We start from the raw sequence: 17602 nt of genomic DNA on the forward strand, positions 1-17602 counted from the left end.
AATGGCTAGGGGATAACTTGCTGAGGAGGCAGAAGTTGGGGACTACTGTTTTTAAAGACCGCAATACCTATATCAGGAGCTGTAAAGAAATATATGTTTCTAAGCTTTATCTTGAGTCCATTTTCCTTGTCGATAATTCTTAGATAATTCTGGGAAAAAAAGTATTTTAATACATATAACAAACTTAAATTGTCTTTGGAGAATAAAGTCTATCGGCGGTCAGTGCAGTGTACTACATTAGTTTGTGGGACAGAACATGTTGATAAAGGGTCGGTCTCATCACTGCACTCACCGTCCATAAGCTTTATTAGGGTAGATATCCACAGAATATGGATATAGTAGATGTATACCCCCTCTCAGGAATCCTTCCCTCATATTAGCTATGATGACTACATTCCACTGCAAACAGCAGAAGAAACTTGAGGCGCACTATTTACAAGAGGAGTTTTCCCATACATTTATGTGTTATCCATAAAATATTCTATAAATGTCTGATAGGCAGAGGTCCCGGACGTGAAACCCGCATCTGTCTACAGACCTGGGGAACTATGAATGTACAGATGGCCATTCACTATTGGGGAGGTTCCTATAAGATCTGAGTACTCAGCCTTGTGTTTGGTTATTTTCATAGACCTTGACATGAGCGGCAGGGTACATATGAAACCAGTGCTCCACCCAATTCTTCCTGAAGCAATTTTGTGGCTGATTCAAGACCCCTGTACTATTGATTTGAGGGTTCCTAAATGGTTGGAGACCCACACCAGTCTAATGTATTTGAGATGTTGTACCCTCTTAACGAAAGATCAGAGGAAAATACCTTCAACAAAACTGCTGGTTGGGTCGGATGTGGTATTCTGAGCCACTTGGTTTGTTGTCTCACATGTTTATGCTTAAAGTTCTTAATGGTTTGTTCTTGTTGAGTTTATGGGACCTTTGTCTATACTGTACTGTTCCTTTTTCATTTTTTTAGATAAGCATTCCATACTGTTAGGTGAAGAACTGGTGCTACCCTTCTTCACATTGAGGCATCATCCTACCATTGTGATCAGAAGCCCTATAACCCGGCTTCATTGTTAGGATGCAGGATTTATATAAATTAGCTCTACTGGGGTCTTAAAAGTGCAGGCATTGAGGAAGAAGTACAAAATCAGCAGGCAAATGAGTAGTCAGAAACAAGCAAAGGTCAGGGCAGGCAGCAGTGCAGAAACATAACCGGAAACAAGCAGAGGTCAGGGCAGGCAGCAGTGCAAAAACATAACCGGAAACAACCATAAAACCAAAGAAAAAAAACGACCCACAGTCCATATAGTGCAGAATAATATACATTTTTATTAGTATCACAGATTAATAACCGGAAACAAGCAGAGGTCAGGGCAGGCGGCAGTGCAGAAGCATAATCCATTGAGCAAGCTGAGGTCAGGGCAGGCGGCAGTGCAGAAACATAATCCATTGAGCAAGCTGAGGTCAGGGCAGGCGGCAGTTCAAAAACATAATCCATTGAGCAAGCAGAGGTCAGGCAGGCGGCAGTGCAGAAACATAATCCATTGAGCAAGCAGAGGTCAGGGCAGGCGTCAGTTCAAAAACATAATCCATTGAGCAAGCAGAGGTCAGGGCAGGCGGCAGTTCAAAAACATAATCCACTGAGCAAGCAGAGGTCAAGGCAGGCGGCAGTGCAGAAACATAATCCATTGAGCAAGCAGAGGTCAGGGTAGGCGGCAGTTCAAAAACATAATCCATTGAGCAAGCAGAGGTGAAGGCAGGCGGCAGTGCAGAAACAATCCATTGAGCAAGCAGAGGTCAGGCAGGCGGCAGTTCAAAAACATAATCCATTGAGCAAGCAAAGGTCAGGGCAGGCGGCAGTGTAGATGCATAACTTTAAACAAGCAGAGGTCAGGGCAGGCGGCAGTATAGAAACATGATCCATTGATCAAGCCATAGTCAAAACCGGAAAATCTGTCTAAGAAGCAGCTGTGCAGAAGATGGTATGTGCTTGCTGCAAGCAACTCGCCACTACATTTTCCGCCGGCTAAATCAAAGTGCCGCGGAATTCTCTTCTCGGGAGAATGATCTTCCTAGGACTTGGAAGGAAACCCAAATCTCTCTTGTAGGCACGTTGTACATCCTGTGGGCTCATCAGCATTACTTGCATGATCTTTCCAGTGGTATAGCTGACTGGCAGGTGTGGTGTAGGATTGTAGCCTTGTTTAGCAGTCACCTTAATACGCGGTTGATGGTCGTAAGGCATACTGAGGAGTATACGTGCTTGAGAGGGAGTTAGCTCCATCCAGGTGCATGGGGATGGGCTCCTGGGCAATGTGGCTGTTGTCTCTTCCTCATCTACTGTTCTGGTGAGTATCAGGCGTTCCTTCATACCCTCTGGCTCTGCGCTGATGTTTGCTGCAGGTTGTACGAATCGGCCTATTTCGGGCATTGTAGGATATGGTGGTGGACTTTTCAGTCTGGAATATCGGTCCTTTGCCTTTTCTGGTGTTTTGAACAGGCATTTAATAATTGACACGATATAATAAAGCACTGCCATCACATACCCCGTGAAGCCAGTTGGCCTTTGGTGGTGTTCAGGCCTCTGACTGTATAGGGATGTCCTGGCATGTGGGAGACGTCTCCGTGGTTGGAACTTTCCTCCAGCTACGGGTGCAGCCATTAGGCTGCCTTCCCCTCCACACACACAAAAGTGTGTGCGGATGGTAGAAAACACTCCCAAAAAAAAGAAATAAAAGTAAAAAAAATAAACAAAACAAGTAAAAAGTGATTTACAAGTCGCTCTGGGTTAGTGTTCAGCTCTCCTCTCTATCTCTGCTTGCCTCGCACTGACCGTTCTTGAGGAACATTCCATGACTCGTGGACAACGCTTCTGTGATGTCATAAAGACGAACATGGCAATGGGTCTAATATAGGAGAACTAGTTATGTTACCCATGGCAGACCATCCAATACCAGCTGCCACTGTACGGATAGGGGTTAGCTGGATTGGGATGAGATGTATAAAAACTTACCGGTACAATAGCGCAAGTCATTGCTTTATTTACTGTTTTTGCTTTTTTACCTGTTTACAGGCAAATCTTTCTATTTGATATTTTCAAACCTGTATAATTCTGTATCCTCATATGTGAGATAATGTGATGTATCTATTGTCAGCTCCTTGTAGGAATGTCTCCTCCTCTCTTCCCGGTAACACGGATCACCCGTGATGGGCACAGACCATTGCTGTAGTCGGAATTATTTCATATAGCTTCAGAATAAATGTTAAATAATATTGTATTTTTTCCATATAATTGGCTCAGATCACTTTTTTTAATTTGTCTGTAATTCTAAGTAGTGATAAAAAAATAAATAACCCCAAGTGTGAACCTGGTGTAGAACGTACAAATTGTCCAGAGTCTCTCCTGGGCCATGTTCACACGTGCAGAAGTGCTGCATTGTTTCCATAGGTATTCGCACTAAAGCAATCAAAACTTTTTATTGTATTTTTTTGTGGCAGTTTTTTCGAATGCATTTTTTTTAGTAGAGGAATGCTTCAGTTCCACAATTGGAGACTTCATTGGAATTTTGCATGCGTTTTTTATGCTCTCCATATAATATAGTGGAAAATATTAAACAAAAGCATCAAAAAGTTCACACTTCTGCTGCACCATTAGCCCCTGTATGTAGTACAGCTTAGGCCTCTTTCACACTTCAGTTTTTTGCATCAGTTCAAATCCGCCAAAAAGGCAGACAAGCGGATCCGTTCTGAACTGATGTGAACGGATGGCACAGGATCCTGAAAATGAGGAAATTTAAAGGAAATGCTGGTCGGGAAGGAGAGAGAGAGAGAGTTTTGTTGCAAGCTCCGTTTTGAAATCTTTGAGGATGGTGACGGACAGCAACTTTTGGCGGATCCTCAAAAAAAAAACGGATGAAACGGACAGCCATCCGTCACAATCCGCCATTAATGCAAGTCAATGGGGAAAAAACGGATCCTCCAAAAAAAATTGAGGATCCGTTTTTGTCAAAACCTGACGGATTGTGACTGATTGCAAAAAACTGAAGTGTGAAAGGGGCCTTAGGGAGCGATAAATGAAGTGAAAAGAAAAGTAAAACAACAAAAAAAGATTTAAACAAATCTGAAAAAAAACTCATAAAAGTTCAATTTTCCTCCATTGAAAATGAACATAAAAAAAAATGTCAAGTGATATCGCCACATCCAGCAAAGTCCGAGCTATCAAAATATAAAAATAATTAACCCAATTGGTAAACACAAAAAATTTAAAAACGCCAACATTGCGGTATTTTTTGGTCGCTGCAATACCACTTAAAATACGTAACAAGCAACTAAAATGTCATATGTATCCCAAAGTAATATCCATAATAACGTCTCGCCTTATGAAAAAATAATCCCTCTCATAGCTCTATTGAACGAAAAAGTAAAACTACGGGTCTCGGAAAATGGCAACACAAACTCCAACATATTTTTTATTTCAAAGTCTTGATTTTTTTTCTACCACTAAAATAATTTAAAAATCTGGGCACGTTTAGTATCTCTGTAATCATACTGATGAGGAGAATCATATTACATGGTCATTTTTACCACATAATGTACGCCGTAAACATAATTAAGGTCAGAATTGCGTTTTTTTTCACAATTTTCCCATTTCCCTGTACATTGTGTGTCAGGATAAGTCACAACCACTGCCACCAATATTTCTTGAACACCACTTGCTCACGACACACCTGCCCTGGGATGTTACTATAAAGGTGAACCTCCCATATTCTTTTGTCCACTCACCTAAGCGCACCGCGCAGACAGTTCTCACATCCACATCACACTGTTTGCTGCTATCGGTCACTGTTTTGATAGGCCAGTGAGACACCTGCGCTGGGTCACACACTAGCACACATGCCACCCAGCTTTTCTGAGCCCCTGATAGGTGCTCTTCTTTTACTTTTGTATACACATACAGCAAAACACAACCAAGGTATACTCGCCGTCCTCAGGGTTTGGGGGACGTTTAGCGCAGAAAAGAACAAACTTATTAAAATTTAGATTTAAAGGGATCCTGTCAGCAGGATTGTGAACAGTAAAGTACAGACAGTGTCAGGTCTACGCTATTATACTGATTAAAATGAGGTGACCTGGGTGATGAAATGCATCTTGTGGTTGTTGTGTAATCTGTATTTGTAAATTTCAGTTATTGAGATTCTGGTGCTCCGGGTGTTTGTGGGGTTACAAAAAAAAGGTTTGCATTCATCAAAATGGTGCCTGTGCTGTAGTATAATACATGACTAATATCAATATGTAGACATGTGTAAGGGGTTGAGAGTCTTACCCCTTTAAACCCCCATGTTGCTGTTGTACTTGTATATATATTTATATATATGTTATACCATTGTTGCGCATTATCGTATATTTCATGTTGCTGTATTATTTATATAGCATAAGCTATGTTTCTGCACCTTGTACTTGGTAGGGACAGTGCAGTCTGGGCTATGGTCACTAGATGGGGCACTGAGCTCATTGCACAGTAGATGTAGCTGTAGGACATATAGGAGTTAACTGTAGGAGGGGATAGCTGGAGAATAAGCCAGGATGGTCTTCCAGTTTCAGGCAGTCAGAGGCCTGACCCCTTTGTGCTCGGGTGGGCTATATGCCTGAGCTGCCTAACTACCCCGTGATGTTAAAGCTGATGCCCAGCCATCTAGAGAAGAACACGGTACTGCAGAATCAGCAATAAAGTGGAAAAGAGTGTAAGTAAACAGAGGAAGATTGAAGGTTACCGTAAAAGGGTACGGGCAGGTCACTCCAGAATGTGGTGGAAAGCTACGTGGGCTGAATCTCTGATGTCCGGGGCGAAACATGCTGGAGAGCGCTTCACCGTGGTGACGCTATACAGGGAGGACACTGAGGAGCCATCTGAGACGCTTCGTCAAACGGAAACACTGCAAGGAACAGTGAAGGGAAAGATGAAGTAATGTGCTGTCTTTACTGTGATGAAAATGCTGGAAACTATGTGGATGTGCTGTGTCCTGAAGAAAATAAATTTGCTCAGTTAAGAGTTGCCCTGGACTGTGTCTCTATTCATTGGGATCAAGGATCAGCATCAAGTCGGCGTAGCAAAGGGGACGCTGACGGCACGGTGAGTATTCACCGTACCATGCAAGAGAAGAGGTACCGTTTTCCTGTAGAGGGAGGTCAGGGTATACAATGCCCGAACCCGAAATACTCAGCCACGACTACTGCCCTGGCTGACCTTTACACATAAAGTGTAGAAGTCGGGGGGGAAAGTGGGGAATGTGGTCTAGAAGTGATCAAGTATAGTGTGTTATTTTCTGCAGCAAACGTGTCCTGGCTGGAAGAGGAAGAAAAGCGAAGATGAATCGCTACAAATACAGAGGTCACTGGTAAGTCAGTGATTTACCTGGACACTTACATTATATAGTATATACAGAGCTCCTGTGTATAATGTCACTGGTGATCCTTGTATTACCTGTACGCTGACTATATGCAGAGCTCCTGTGTATAATGTTACTGGTGAGTCACTGTATTACCTGTACACTATACACTATATACAGAACTCCTGTGTATGTCTCCAGTGATCATTCTATTACTTGTACACTGACATTATATATACAGACAGGTAGCGTCGGACTGATTCTCCGGTGGGCCCTGGCATCTGGTGGGCCCTGGCACCTCTACTGGTATACAGGGACAGCAGTTGCCTAGGGCCCCCACTGCTCCAGGGGCCCCCAGCCAGTGCCACACAGCTGCTATGGGGGCCCTGCCAGCGGAGCAGCAGCGGGTGTCAGGAGGCAGGAGCCACTGTCCCCACTACTAAAGAGAAATGAATATTCATTCACTCTCGGCCTTCACTCACCCCGGGGCCCCGCTCCCCAACCTAGGCAGCCGGCGCTGCGCTCAATTGCAGTGGAATAGAGAGCATCTCTCTCCCATCAGTCCCCTCTGCTCCTGACTCACAGCCGATGCGCGATGACGTCACTTCATCGCGCACCCGCTGTGTGTCTGGCAGACGGGTCAGCTGCTGACACTGAAGCCGTCATCAGCGTGGGAGCAGGAGGAGAGGTGAGTATTGTGGTTTGTTTTTTATATATCTCTATATCTATCTATATCTATCTCTATATCTATCTGTCTCTATATCTATCTGTCTCTATATCTATCTATTTCTATCTGTATATCTATATCTCTATCTCTATATCTATCTGTCTCTATCTTAGATATAGAGATAGATATAGATAGATAGATAGATATAGAGGTAGATATAGATAGATATAAATAGTCTATATCCATCTATCTCTATACCTATCTATATCTATCTCTATCTATTATCTTTATATCTATCCATCTATATATCATCTATCCATAGATCTATCTATTTATCCCCTATCTATCTATCTATATACCTATCTATAGCTATCACTATCTATTATCTTTATATCTATCTATCTATCTATCTATCTATCTTTCTATCTATCTATCCATATATCTATTTATCCCCTATCTATCTATTTATCTATCTATATCTATCTAGGTCTATCTATCTCTATAGCTACCTATATCTTTCACTATCTATTATCTTTATATCTTTATATCTATCTGTCTATCCATAGATCTATCTATCTATTATCTATCTATACATCTAATTATCACATATCTATCTATCTATCTATCTATCTAGTGTTATACCCTATGAGGGGGCAGCATTATACCCTATGAGGGGGTGCATTATACCCTATGAGGGGGGAGAAGCATTATACCCTATGAGGGGGCAGCCTTATACCCTATGAGGGGGTGCAATATACCTTATCTTCCAACAAAATTAATTCTAAGTCCTCCATTTTGTTGGCGAGGCTTCTGGCATTTGTATACATGCACTTTATGTATGTCTGTACCTCTATTTCTTAAATTATTAACTGTTCTAACCTCACCCCCCATGCCACTACCACCCCCAATTTCATTATTTGTGCCCAGGTCTCTATCTACACAGTCTTCCCCTCTTATAAAATGAATACCCTCCCCTAGTTCCAAATTTAAACACTCCTCCACCCTTCTAGCCATTTTTTTCCCCAGCACAGCTGCACCCTCCCCATTGAGGTGCAGCCCGTCCCTAGCGTAGAACCTGTAGCCAACTGAGAAGTCGGCCCAGTTCTCCAGGAACCCAAACCCCTCCTTCCTACACTAATTCTTGAACCACTTATTAACTTCCCTAATCTCCTCTCTGGTGTGGCACGTGGTACAGGAAATATTTCCAAAAATACCACCTTGGAGGTCCTTGCCTTAAGATTGCAGCCTAATTCCCTGAAATCATCTTTAAGGACCTTCCACCTACCTCTGTGTCATTTGTACCAATGTGCACCATGACCGCTGGATCCTCACCAGCCCCTCCCAGTAATCTGTCAACCCGGTCAGCGATGTGTCAGACTTGCGCGCCAGATAGGCAGCACACCGTTCGACGATCCCTTTCTTTGTGACAGATTGCCCTATCTGTTCCCCTAATAATTGAGTCCCCCACTACCAGCACCTGTCTGGCCTGCCCTGCTCTCCTATTTCTCCCCTTACTGGAGCATATACTCCTCTGGCTTTCAGAGGACATGCCTTGCTGCAGCAGTGCTACCCCTGCACTGACACTCCCCTCATCTGCCAACTTGGCAAACTTATTGGGTTGTGCCAGATCAGGACTAGCCTCCCTGGCACTCTTCTGTCTACCCCACCTTCTAACTGTCACCCATCTTACTGCTTCACTGTCCTGCAGCTCCAACCTAGCATCCCCCCCTCATCTATCTCATTGAGCGTCTGCTCAGTGAGTAGAAGTCTCCTTTCCATATTGTCTATTGATCTCAGTGTTGCCAGCTGCACATTTAAATCCAGTATCTGGGCTTCCAAATGCACAATGTGCTCACATCTCGCACAGCAGTATGCACCCTCGACTGGCTGGTCAAGGATTGCGTACATGCGGCAAGACGTACACTGGATGGCATTGGCAATAGTGGAGCACATTCCTAATGGGGATTGCACCAGACAGAAAAGATAAGTAAAAATAAATAAAAAGTATTAATAAAATATAACAGCAATTCAGTAATACCTCCTTTGCAAACTCCCTGAATCCAAAGTCACTGAATCACAAGTCACACACTTACCACCGTTCGCACTTACGCTCAGGTCACACTCAGCTCGTTTACACTCGCTCAGGCAGAAGATTTAAAGAGATTTTTTTTCCCTTCACCAGCAAACCACCCTGCTGCTCAATGCACTTCCAAAAGCTCCTGTGTATAATTTCACTGGTGGTCACTGTATTACACTGACACTGTATGCAGATCTTCTGTGTATAAATATCAGGATCCTGTCAGCGTCGGCGAACTGCCACGGCTGAGCAGCGTGACTCACCCCTACTGCGGGAGGGCCCGGGGTCCGATACTGCAGGGAAAGTTGAGGCAGACGGGACCTGCGATGCTGAAGGTAGTAAGAAGTACAAGGACCTACGATCATGTGACCACAGGGGGCGGGGCTTAGTGTCCCACTTCTGAAGATGATTGTAGGACTCTACTACAGGAATCCTGGAGTAGAGGCGAGGGGAACTCAGGTCAGACAAACGGGCGGTCATACATGGAGAGGGCGGCGCGATACCAGAGGGGCGAGCAGAGAGTAGTCAGAACGTAAGCAATGAGTCATACATGGAGATAGCTGCACAGTACAAGAGGGGCAATCAGAGAATAGTCAGGTCATAGGCAATGAGTCATACACAGAGATAGCAACGCAGTACAAGAGGGACAGGCAGAACTCGTAACAGGGACAGAACCAGATCAAAACCAAACAAGCATAAAGTATTACAGTCACAAAGCACACCAGGGTCACACACACTCGGCCAAGGGTCTGAGTATAAACGATGAGGAATGAGCCCACAATGAGGCTTTAAAAAGCCTCCCAGAATCTCAGAGTGAGGCCATCCACATTAACCTCTGAACTACCTAATCCCACAAGCTGAGCAAACCTTGACAATAATGTTGCCAGTGATCACTGAGCTCCTGTGTATAATGTCACTGGTAATCACTGTATTACCTGTACACTGACACTATATACAGAGGTACTGTGTATAATGTCACTGGTGGTAATAACAGTGTTGTTATTATTGTGGTTTGTATTCATAATCAGTACTGTAGTATTCCATCAATAAGTGGTGGTAATTTGTGGACTGTTCACAGTGTGGAAGTATTTCTCCGTGTATGAATTATTATTTGGTCCCTATATGCTGGTAATATGTCATATTATTCGGTCACTATGTGGTGGTAATATGTGGTCTGGTCATGGTGTGGTTGTATTTGTGCCTTTTATGTGATATGATGCGGGTACTATGTGGTCTGGTCATGGTGTGGTGGTATTTCTACCCTGTATGTGGTATTATTGGTCTTGGTACAGTGGATTGTGTTGTGTTTGACGGTCATTAGTCTTCTCTGATATTAATTAGGAGAATATTCTTTATTTCCATTAGAGATTAAATACTTTGTAAACAGCGGCAGAGATGCACTTACAGGGGTTTCCTGTGGAAAAACGTAATCTCCTATTCACAGGACAAGTGATAACGTATTGATTGGGGGGGTCTAACTACTTGGACCCATTCAGCAAAATGTGGAACTTTTTATCCCCATTAGACTGGAGTGGCATGTCCGACTTGACAACTGATCCATTCATTCCCTCAGTGGCTGCACTTGTATTTTTATAGAAGCTCCAAAGAGAATGAATGAAGCTTCGGTCAGATATCTAACCTGCTGCTCCATTTTAAAATGGGGATAAGTGTCCTATCAACGATAAAACTTTCTCATTCTTCCGGTCGGTGCAGTTTCTAATGGTCGGACGTATGCGATCAGCTATCCTATAGAGCCCATGGATCGGTGATAAATTGTTTTAACCAAAGAACCACATTAATGTAAACTACCGTAATTATACATCCCAGTTATGGGGGTGCACAGTAGATGTGCAGGAGCCGCCTGTGTTTTACAGCCGATGCTCCACTATAATGGGGATAACGACTGACAGATATTAGCATATAGCTGTAGGATGGGGCCCTAGAGTCCATTCCCCTGGTGGGCCCCAGACACCCCAGTTCGACCCTGAATATACATCATTGTGGATTATCAGATACCGGATTTAGGGAAATTTCTCTGTAATATGGAAGGCAATGACATGAATAGATAGCAAAATCTGGTTTGTCTACAATCTTTTTTATTTGTTAGGTTCTTTCCTGTTACAGCACTTCTCTCCTGTAGTATAAACCTTCTCTCACACTAGTGCTAGCACTAAACCTTGGTTTGCCTTCTTCTAAAGTCTCTGTTGTCCCCGCAGACTTAGAGATTTCCAGCATTACTCCATGCAGCCATAAGGACCTTCTCTCTTTACTCCTTGGGTTTCCGCTGTCCTAGCAGGAAGTGAGAAACGTTCTCGTAAATCACAAGGATGGTACAGCAGGCGGGGTCGCTCAAAATAACTTGGGGGCAATTTTCTTTAGAAGTCCGTATATACTCGCGTATAAGCCGACCCATGTATAAGCCGACCACCCTAATTTTGTCACAAAAAACTGGGAAAACTTATTGACTCGCCTATAAACCTAGGGTGGAAAATGCCGAAGCTACTGGTAAATTTCAAAAATAAAATGGGCCCCATAAGATGCTCCATAAAGTTCATGATGGCCCCATATAATGCTCCATAAAGTTCATGATGGGTTCCATAAGATGCTCCATACAAAAATATGCCTAATAATGCTGCACAGTGAATAATGGTAGCCCTATTACATGGTCCATAATAACATATGCCCCATATAATGCTTCACAGTGATTGGTGGCCCCTTATAATGCTGCATGGAGAGTGGCCCCTTATAATGCTGCACAATGATTAGTGGCCCCTTATAATGCTGCACAGTGATTAGTGGCCCCTTATAATGCTGCACAGTGATTAGTGGCCCCTTATAATGCTGCACAGTGATTAGTGGCCCCTTATAATGCTGCACATTGATTAGTGGCCCCTTACAATGCTGCACGGTGATTAGTGGCCACTTATAATGCTGCACAGTGATTAGTGGCCCCTTGAAATGCTGCAGTGATTAGTGGCCCCTTATGCTGCACGGTGATTAGTGGCCCTTTGTAATGCTGCACAGTGATTAGTGGCCCCGTATAATGCTGCACAGTAATGAGAGGCCCCCTTATAATGCTGCACAGTAATGAGTGGCCTCTTATAATGCAGCACAGTGATGAGTGGCCCCATATAATGCTGCACAGTGATTACTGGCCCCATATAATGCTGCACAGTGATTACTGGCCCCATATAATGCTGCACAGTGATTAGTGGCCCCTTGTAATGCTGCACAGTGATTAGTGGCCCCTTGTAATGCTGCACAGTGATTAGTGGCCCCTTGTAATGCTGCACAGTTATTAGTGGCCCCTTGTAATGCTGCACAGTGATGAGTGGCCCCTTGTAATGCTGCACAGTGATGAGTGGCCCCTTATAATGCTGCACAGTGATTAGTGGCCCCTTGAAATGCTGCAGTGATTAGTGGCTCCTTATTATGCTGCACGGTGATTAGTGGCCCCTTATTATGCTGCACGGTGATGAGTGGCCCCTTATAATGCTGCAAGGTGATGAGTGGCCCCTTATAATGCTGCACAGTGATGAGTGGCCCCTTATAATGCTGCACAGTGATGAGTGGCCCCTTATAATGCTGCACAGTGATGAGTGGCCCCTTATAATGCTGCACAGTGATGAGTGGCCCCTTGTATTGCTGCACAGTGATTAGTGGCCCCTTACAATGCTGCTGCCGCAGCCTCAATTAAAAAAATGAAAAAAAAAACTATATACTCACCTTGTCACTGCTGCAGCTGCTGCTCCTCAGCGTTGCTGGCTCTGCAGTGACTGTTCAGGCAGAGGGCGCCTGCTAACTACGTCATGGCACCCTCTGACCTTAACGTCACTGCCAGAGGAAGCAAGACAGCAGAGCGATGCGCAGCGGTGGAATGGGGCACAGGTGAATATGGCTCCCCCCGTTATACTCACCTCTCCTGGCATGTCTCTGCAGCCCCCCGTGCTTGTTCCATCTTCTCAGTGCTGTTCTTCCTGCTTTCTGCGGTCACGTGGTGCCGCTCATTACATATGTGCATATTAATGAGGGTAATGAGCGTACCACGTGACCGCTGAAAGCAGGAAGAACAGCGCCGAGAAGATGGAATAAGCACGGGGGGCTGCAGAAACATGCCAGGAGAGGTGAGTATGATCTCCGACACCCCCCGCTCCCCCTCCCTGGCCGACCCCCGGTATATGACTCGCGTATAAGCCGAGAGGGGGACTTTCAGCCCCAAAAAATGGGCTGAAAATCTCGACTTATACGCGAGTATATACTGTAAGCCTTTTTTGTCCTTTAAGACAGAAGAAACAAAACTATTAACTCTTCTTCTAAGGTCTGACTGTGAGCTCGGACCCTCCCCAGCTATTTGTTAGGGCACTCCAGGCTAAGGGGTTGTACTGCTATGCTCTGTTATTGCAGACTTCATCATCCCAATCATAGTTCATCATCAGCACATCAGCCCCATCATAGTCCATCATCAGCACATCAACCCCATCATAGTCCATCATCAGCACATCAGCCCCATCATAGTCCATCATCAGCACATCAGCCCCATCATAGTCCATCATCAGCATATCAGCCCCATCATTGTCCCATAATGAAAGAAGTGTTGTTGCGCATTCTTAACAGCCGCTTGTTCCAGACACCCTGTTCTTAGGATTGGTGGGGGTCCTGGCAGTGAAACACCCGTAATCAGCAAGTTATGATCTACCAATGGCTAGGGGATAACTTGCTGAGGAGGCAGAAGTTGGGGACTACTGTTTTTAAAGACCGCAATACCTATATCAGGAGCTGTAAAGAAATATATGTTTCTAAGCTTTATCTTGAGTCCATTTTCCTTGTCGATAATTCTTAGATAATTCTGGGAAAAAAAGTATTTTAATACATATAACAAACTTAAATTGTCTTTGGAGAATAAAGTCTATCGGCGGTCAGTGCAGTGTACTACATTAGTTTGTGGGACAGAACATGTTGATAAAGGGTCGGTCTCATCACTGCACTCACCGTCCATAAGCTTTATTAGGGTAGATATCCACAGAATATGGATATAGTAGATGTATACCCCCTCTCAGGAATCCTTCCCTCATATTAGCTATGATGACTACATTCCACTGCAAACAGCAGAAGAAACTTGAGGCGCACTATTTACAAGAGGAGTTTTCCCATACATTTATGTGTTATCCATAAAATATTCTATAAATGTCTGATAGGCAGAGGTCCCGGACGTGAAACCCGCATCTGTCTACAGACCTGGGGAACTATGAATATACAGATGGCCATTCACTATTGGGGAGGTTCCTATAAGATCTGAGTACTCAGCCTTGTGTTTGGTTATTTTCATAGACCTTGACATGAGCGGCAGGGTACATATGAAACCAGTGCTCCACCCAATTCTTCCTGAAGCAATTTTGTGGCTGATTCAAGACCCCTGTACTATTGATTTGAGGGTTCCTAAATGGTTGGAGACCCACACCAGTCTAATGTATTTGAGATGTTGTACCCTCTTAACGAAAGATCAGAGGAAAATACCTTCAACAAAACTGCTGGTTGGGTCGGATGTGGTATTCTGAGCCACTTGGTTTGTTGTCTCATATGTTTATGCTTAAAGTTCTTAATGGTTTGTTCTTGTTGAGTTTATGGGACCTTTGTCTATACTGTACTGTTCCTTTTTCATTTTTTTAGATAAGCATTCCATACTGTTAGGTGAAGAACTGGTGCTACCCTTCTTCACATTGAGGCATCATCCTACCATTGTGATCAGAAGCCCTATAACCCGGCTTCATTGTTAGGATGCAGGATTTATATAAATTAGCTCTACTGGGGTCTTAAAAGTGCAGGCATTGAGGAAGAAGTACAAAATCAGCAGGCAAATGAGTAGTCAGAAACAAGCAAAGGTCAGGGCAGGCAGCAGTGCAGAAACATAACCGGAAACAAGCAGAGGTCAGGGCAGGCAGCAGTGCAAAAACATAACCGGAAACAACCATAAAACCAAAGAAAAAAAACGACCCACAGTCCATATAGTGCAGAATAATATACATTTTTATTAGTATCACAGATTAATAACCGGAAACAAGCAGAGGTCAGGGCAGGCGGCAGTGCAGAAGCATAATCCATTGAGCAAGCTGAGGTCAGGGCAGGCGGCAGTGCAGAAACATAATCCATTGAGCAAGCTGAGGTCAGGGCAGGCGGCAGTTCAAAAACATAATCCATTGAGCAAGCAGAGGTCAGGCAGGCGGCAGTGCAGAAACATAATCCATTGAGCAAGCAGAGGTCAGGGCAGGCGTCAGTTCAAAAACATAATCCATTGAGCAAGCAGAGGTCAGGGCAGGCGGCAGTTCAAAAACATAATCCACTGAGCAAGCAGAGGTCAAGGCAGGCGGCAGTGCAGAAACAATCCATTGAGCAAGCAGAGGTCAGGCAGGCGGCAGTTCAAAAACATAATCCATTGAGCAAGCAAAGGTCAGGGCAGGCGGCAGTGTAGATGCATAACTTTAAACAAGCAGAGGTCAGGGCAGGCGGCAGTATAGAAACATGATCCATTGATCAAGCCATAGTCAAAACCGGAAAATCTGTCTAAGAAGCAGCTGTGCAGAAGATGGTATGTGCTTGCTGCAAGCAACTCGCCACTACATTTTCCGCCGGCTAAATCAAAGTGCCGCGGAATTCTCTTCTCGGGAGAATGATCTTCCTAAGACTTGGAAGGAAACCCAAATCTCTCTTGTAGGCACGTTGTACATCCTGTGGGCTCATCAGCATTACTTGCATGATCTTTCCAGTGGTATAGCTGACTGGCAGGTGTGGTGTAGGATTGTAGCCTTGTTTAGCAGTCACCTTAATACGCGGTTGATGGTCGTAAGGCATACTGAGGAGTATACGTGCTTGAGAGGGAGTTAGCTCCATCCAGGTGCATGGGGATGGGCTCCTGGGCAATGTGGCTGTTGTCTCTTCCTCATCTACTGTTCTGGTGAGTATCAGGCGTTCCTTCATACCCTCTGGCTCTGCGCTGATGTTTGCTGCAGGTTGTACGAATCGGCCTATTTCGGGCATTGTAGGATATGGTGGTGGACTTTTCAGTCTGGAATATCGGTCCTTTGCCTTTTCTGGTGTTTTGAACAGGCATTTAATAATTGACACGATATAATAAAGCACTGCCATCACATACCCCGTGAAGCCAGTTGGCCTTTGGTGGTGTTCAGGCCTCTGACTGTATAGGGATGTCCTGGCATGTGGGAGACGTCTCCGTGGTTGGAACTTTCCTCCAGCTACGGGTGCAGCCATTAGGCTGCCTTCCCCTCCACACACACAAAAGTGTGTGCGGATGGTAGAAAACACTCCCAAAAAAAAGAAATAAAAGTAAAAAAAATAAACAAAACAAGTAAAAAGTGATTTACAAGTCGCTCTGGGTTAGTGTTCAGCTCTCCTCTCTATCTCTGCTTGCCTCGCACTGACCGTTCTTGCGGAACATTCCATGACTCGTGGACAACGCTTCTGTGATGTCATAAAGACGAACATGGCAATGGGTCTAATATAGGAGAACTAGTTATGTTACCCATGGCAGACCATCCAATACCAGCTGCCACTGTACGGATAGGGGTTAGCTGGATTGGGATGAGATGTATAAAAACTTACCGGTACAAGAGCCCAAGTCATTGCTTTATTTACTGTTTTTGCTTTTTTACCTGTTTACAGGCAAATCTTTCTATTTGATATTTTCAAACCTGTATAATTCTGTATCCTCATACGTGAGATAATGTGATGTATCTATTGTCAGCTTCTTCCAGGAATGTCTCCTCCTCTCTTCCCGGTAACACGGATCACCCGTGATGGGCACAGACCATTGCTGTAGTCGGAATTATTTCATATAGCTTCAGAATAAATGTTAAATAATATTGTATTTTTTCCATATAATTGGCTCAGATCACTTTTTTTAATTTGTCTGTAATTCTAAGTAGTGATAAAAAAATAAATAACCCCAAGTGTGAACCTGGTGTAGAACGTACAAATTGTCCAGAGTCTCTCCTGGGCCATGTTCACACGTGCAGAAGTGCTGCATTGTTTCCATAGGTATTCGCACTAAAGCAATCAATACTTTTTATTGTATTTTTTTGTGGCAGTTTTTTCGAATGCATTTTTTTTAGTAGAGGAATGCTTCAGTTCCACAATTGGAGACTTCATTGGAATTTTGCATGCGTTTTTTATGCTCTCCATATACTATAGTGGAAAATATTAAACAAAAGCATCAAAAAGTTCACACTTCTGCTGCACCATTAGCCCCTGTATGTAGTACAGCTTAGGCCTCTTTCACACTTCAGTTTTTTGCATCAGTTCAAATCCGCCAAAAAGACAGACAAGCGGATCCGTTCTGAACTGATGTGAACGGATGGCACAGGATCCTGAAAATGAGGAAATTTAAAGGAAACGCTGGTCGGGAAGGAGAGAGAGAGAGAGAGAGTTTTGTTGCAAGCTCCGTTTTGAAATCTTTGAGGA

This window comes from Dendrobates tinctorius, unplaced genomic scaffold (assembly GCF_039654945.1).
Source record: "Dendrobates tinctorius isolate UK_male_01 unplaced genomic scaffold, ASM3965494v1 ptg000123l, whole genome shotgun sequence".
NCBI classification, from domain to species: domain Eukaryota; kingdom Metazoa; phylum Chordata; class Amphibia; order Anura; family Dendrobatidae; genus Dendrobates; species Dendrobates tinctorius.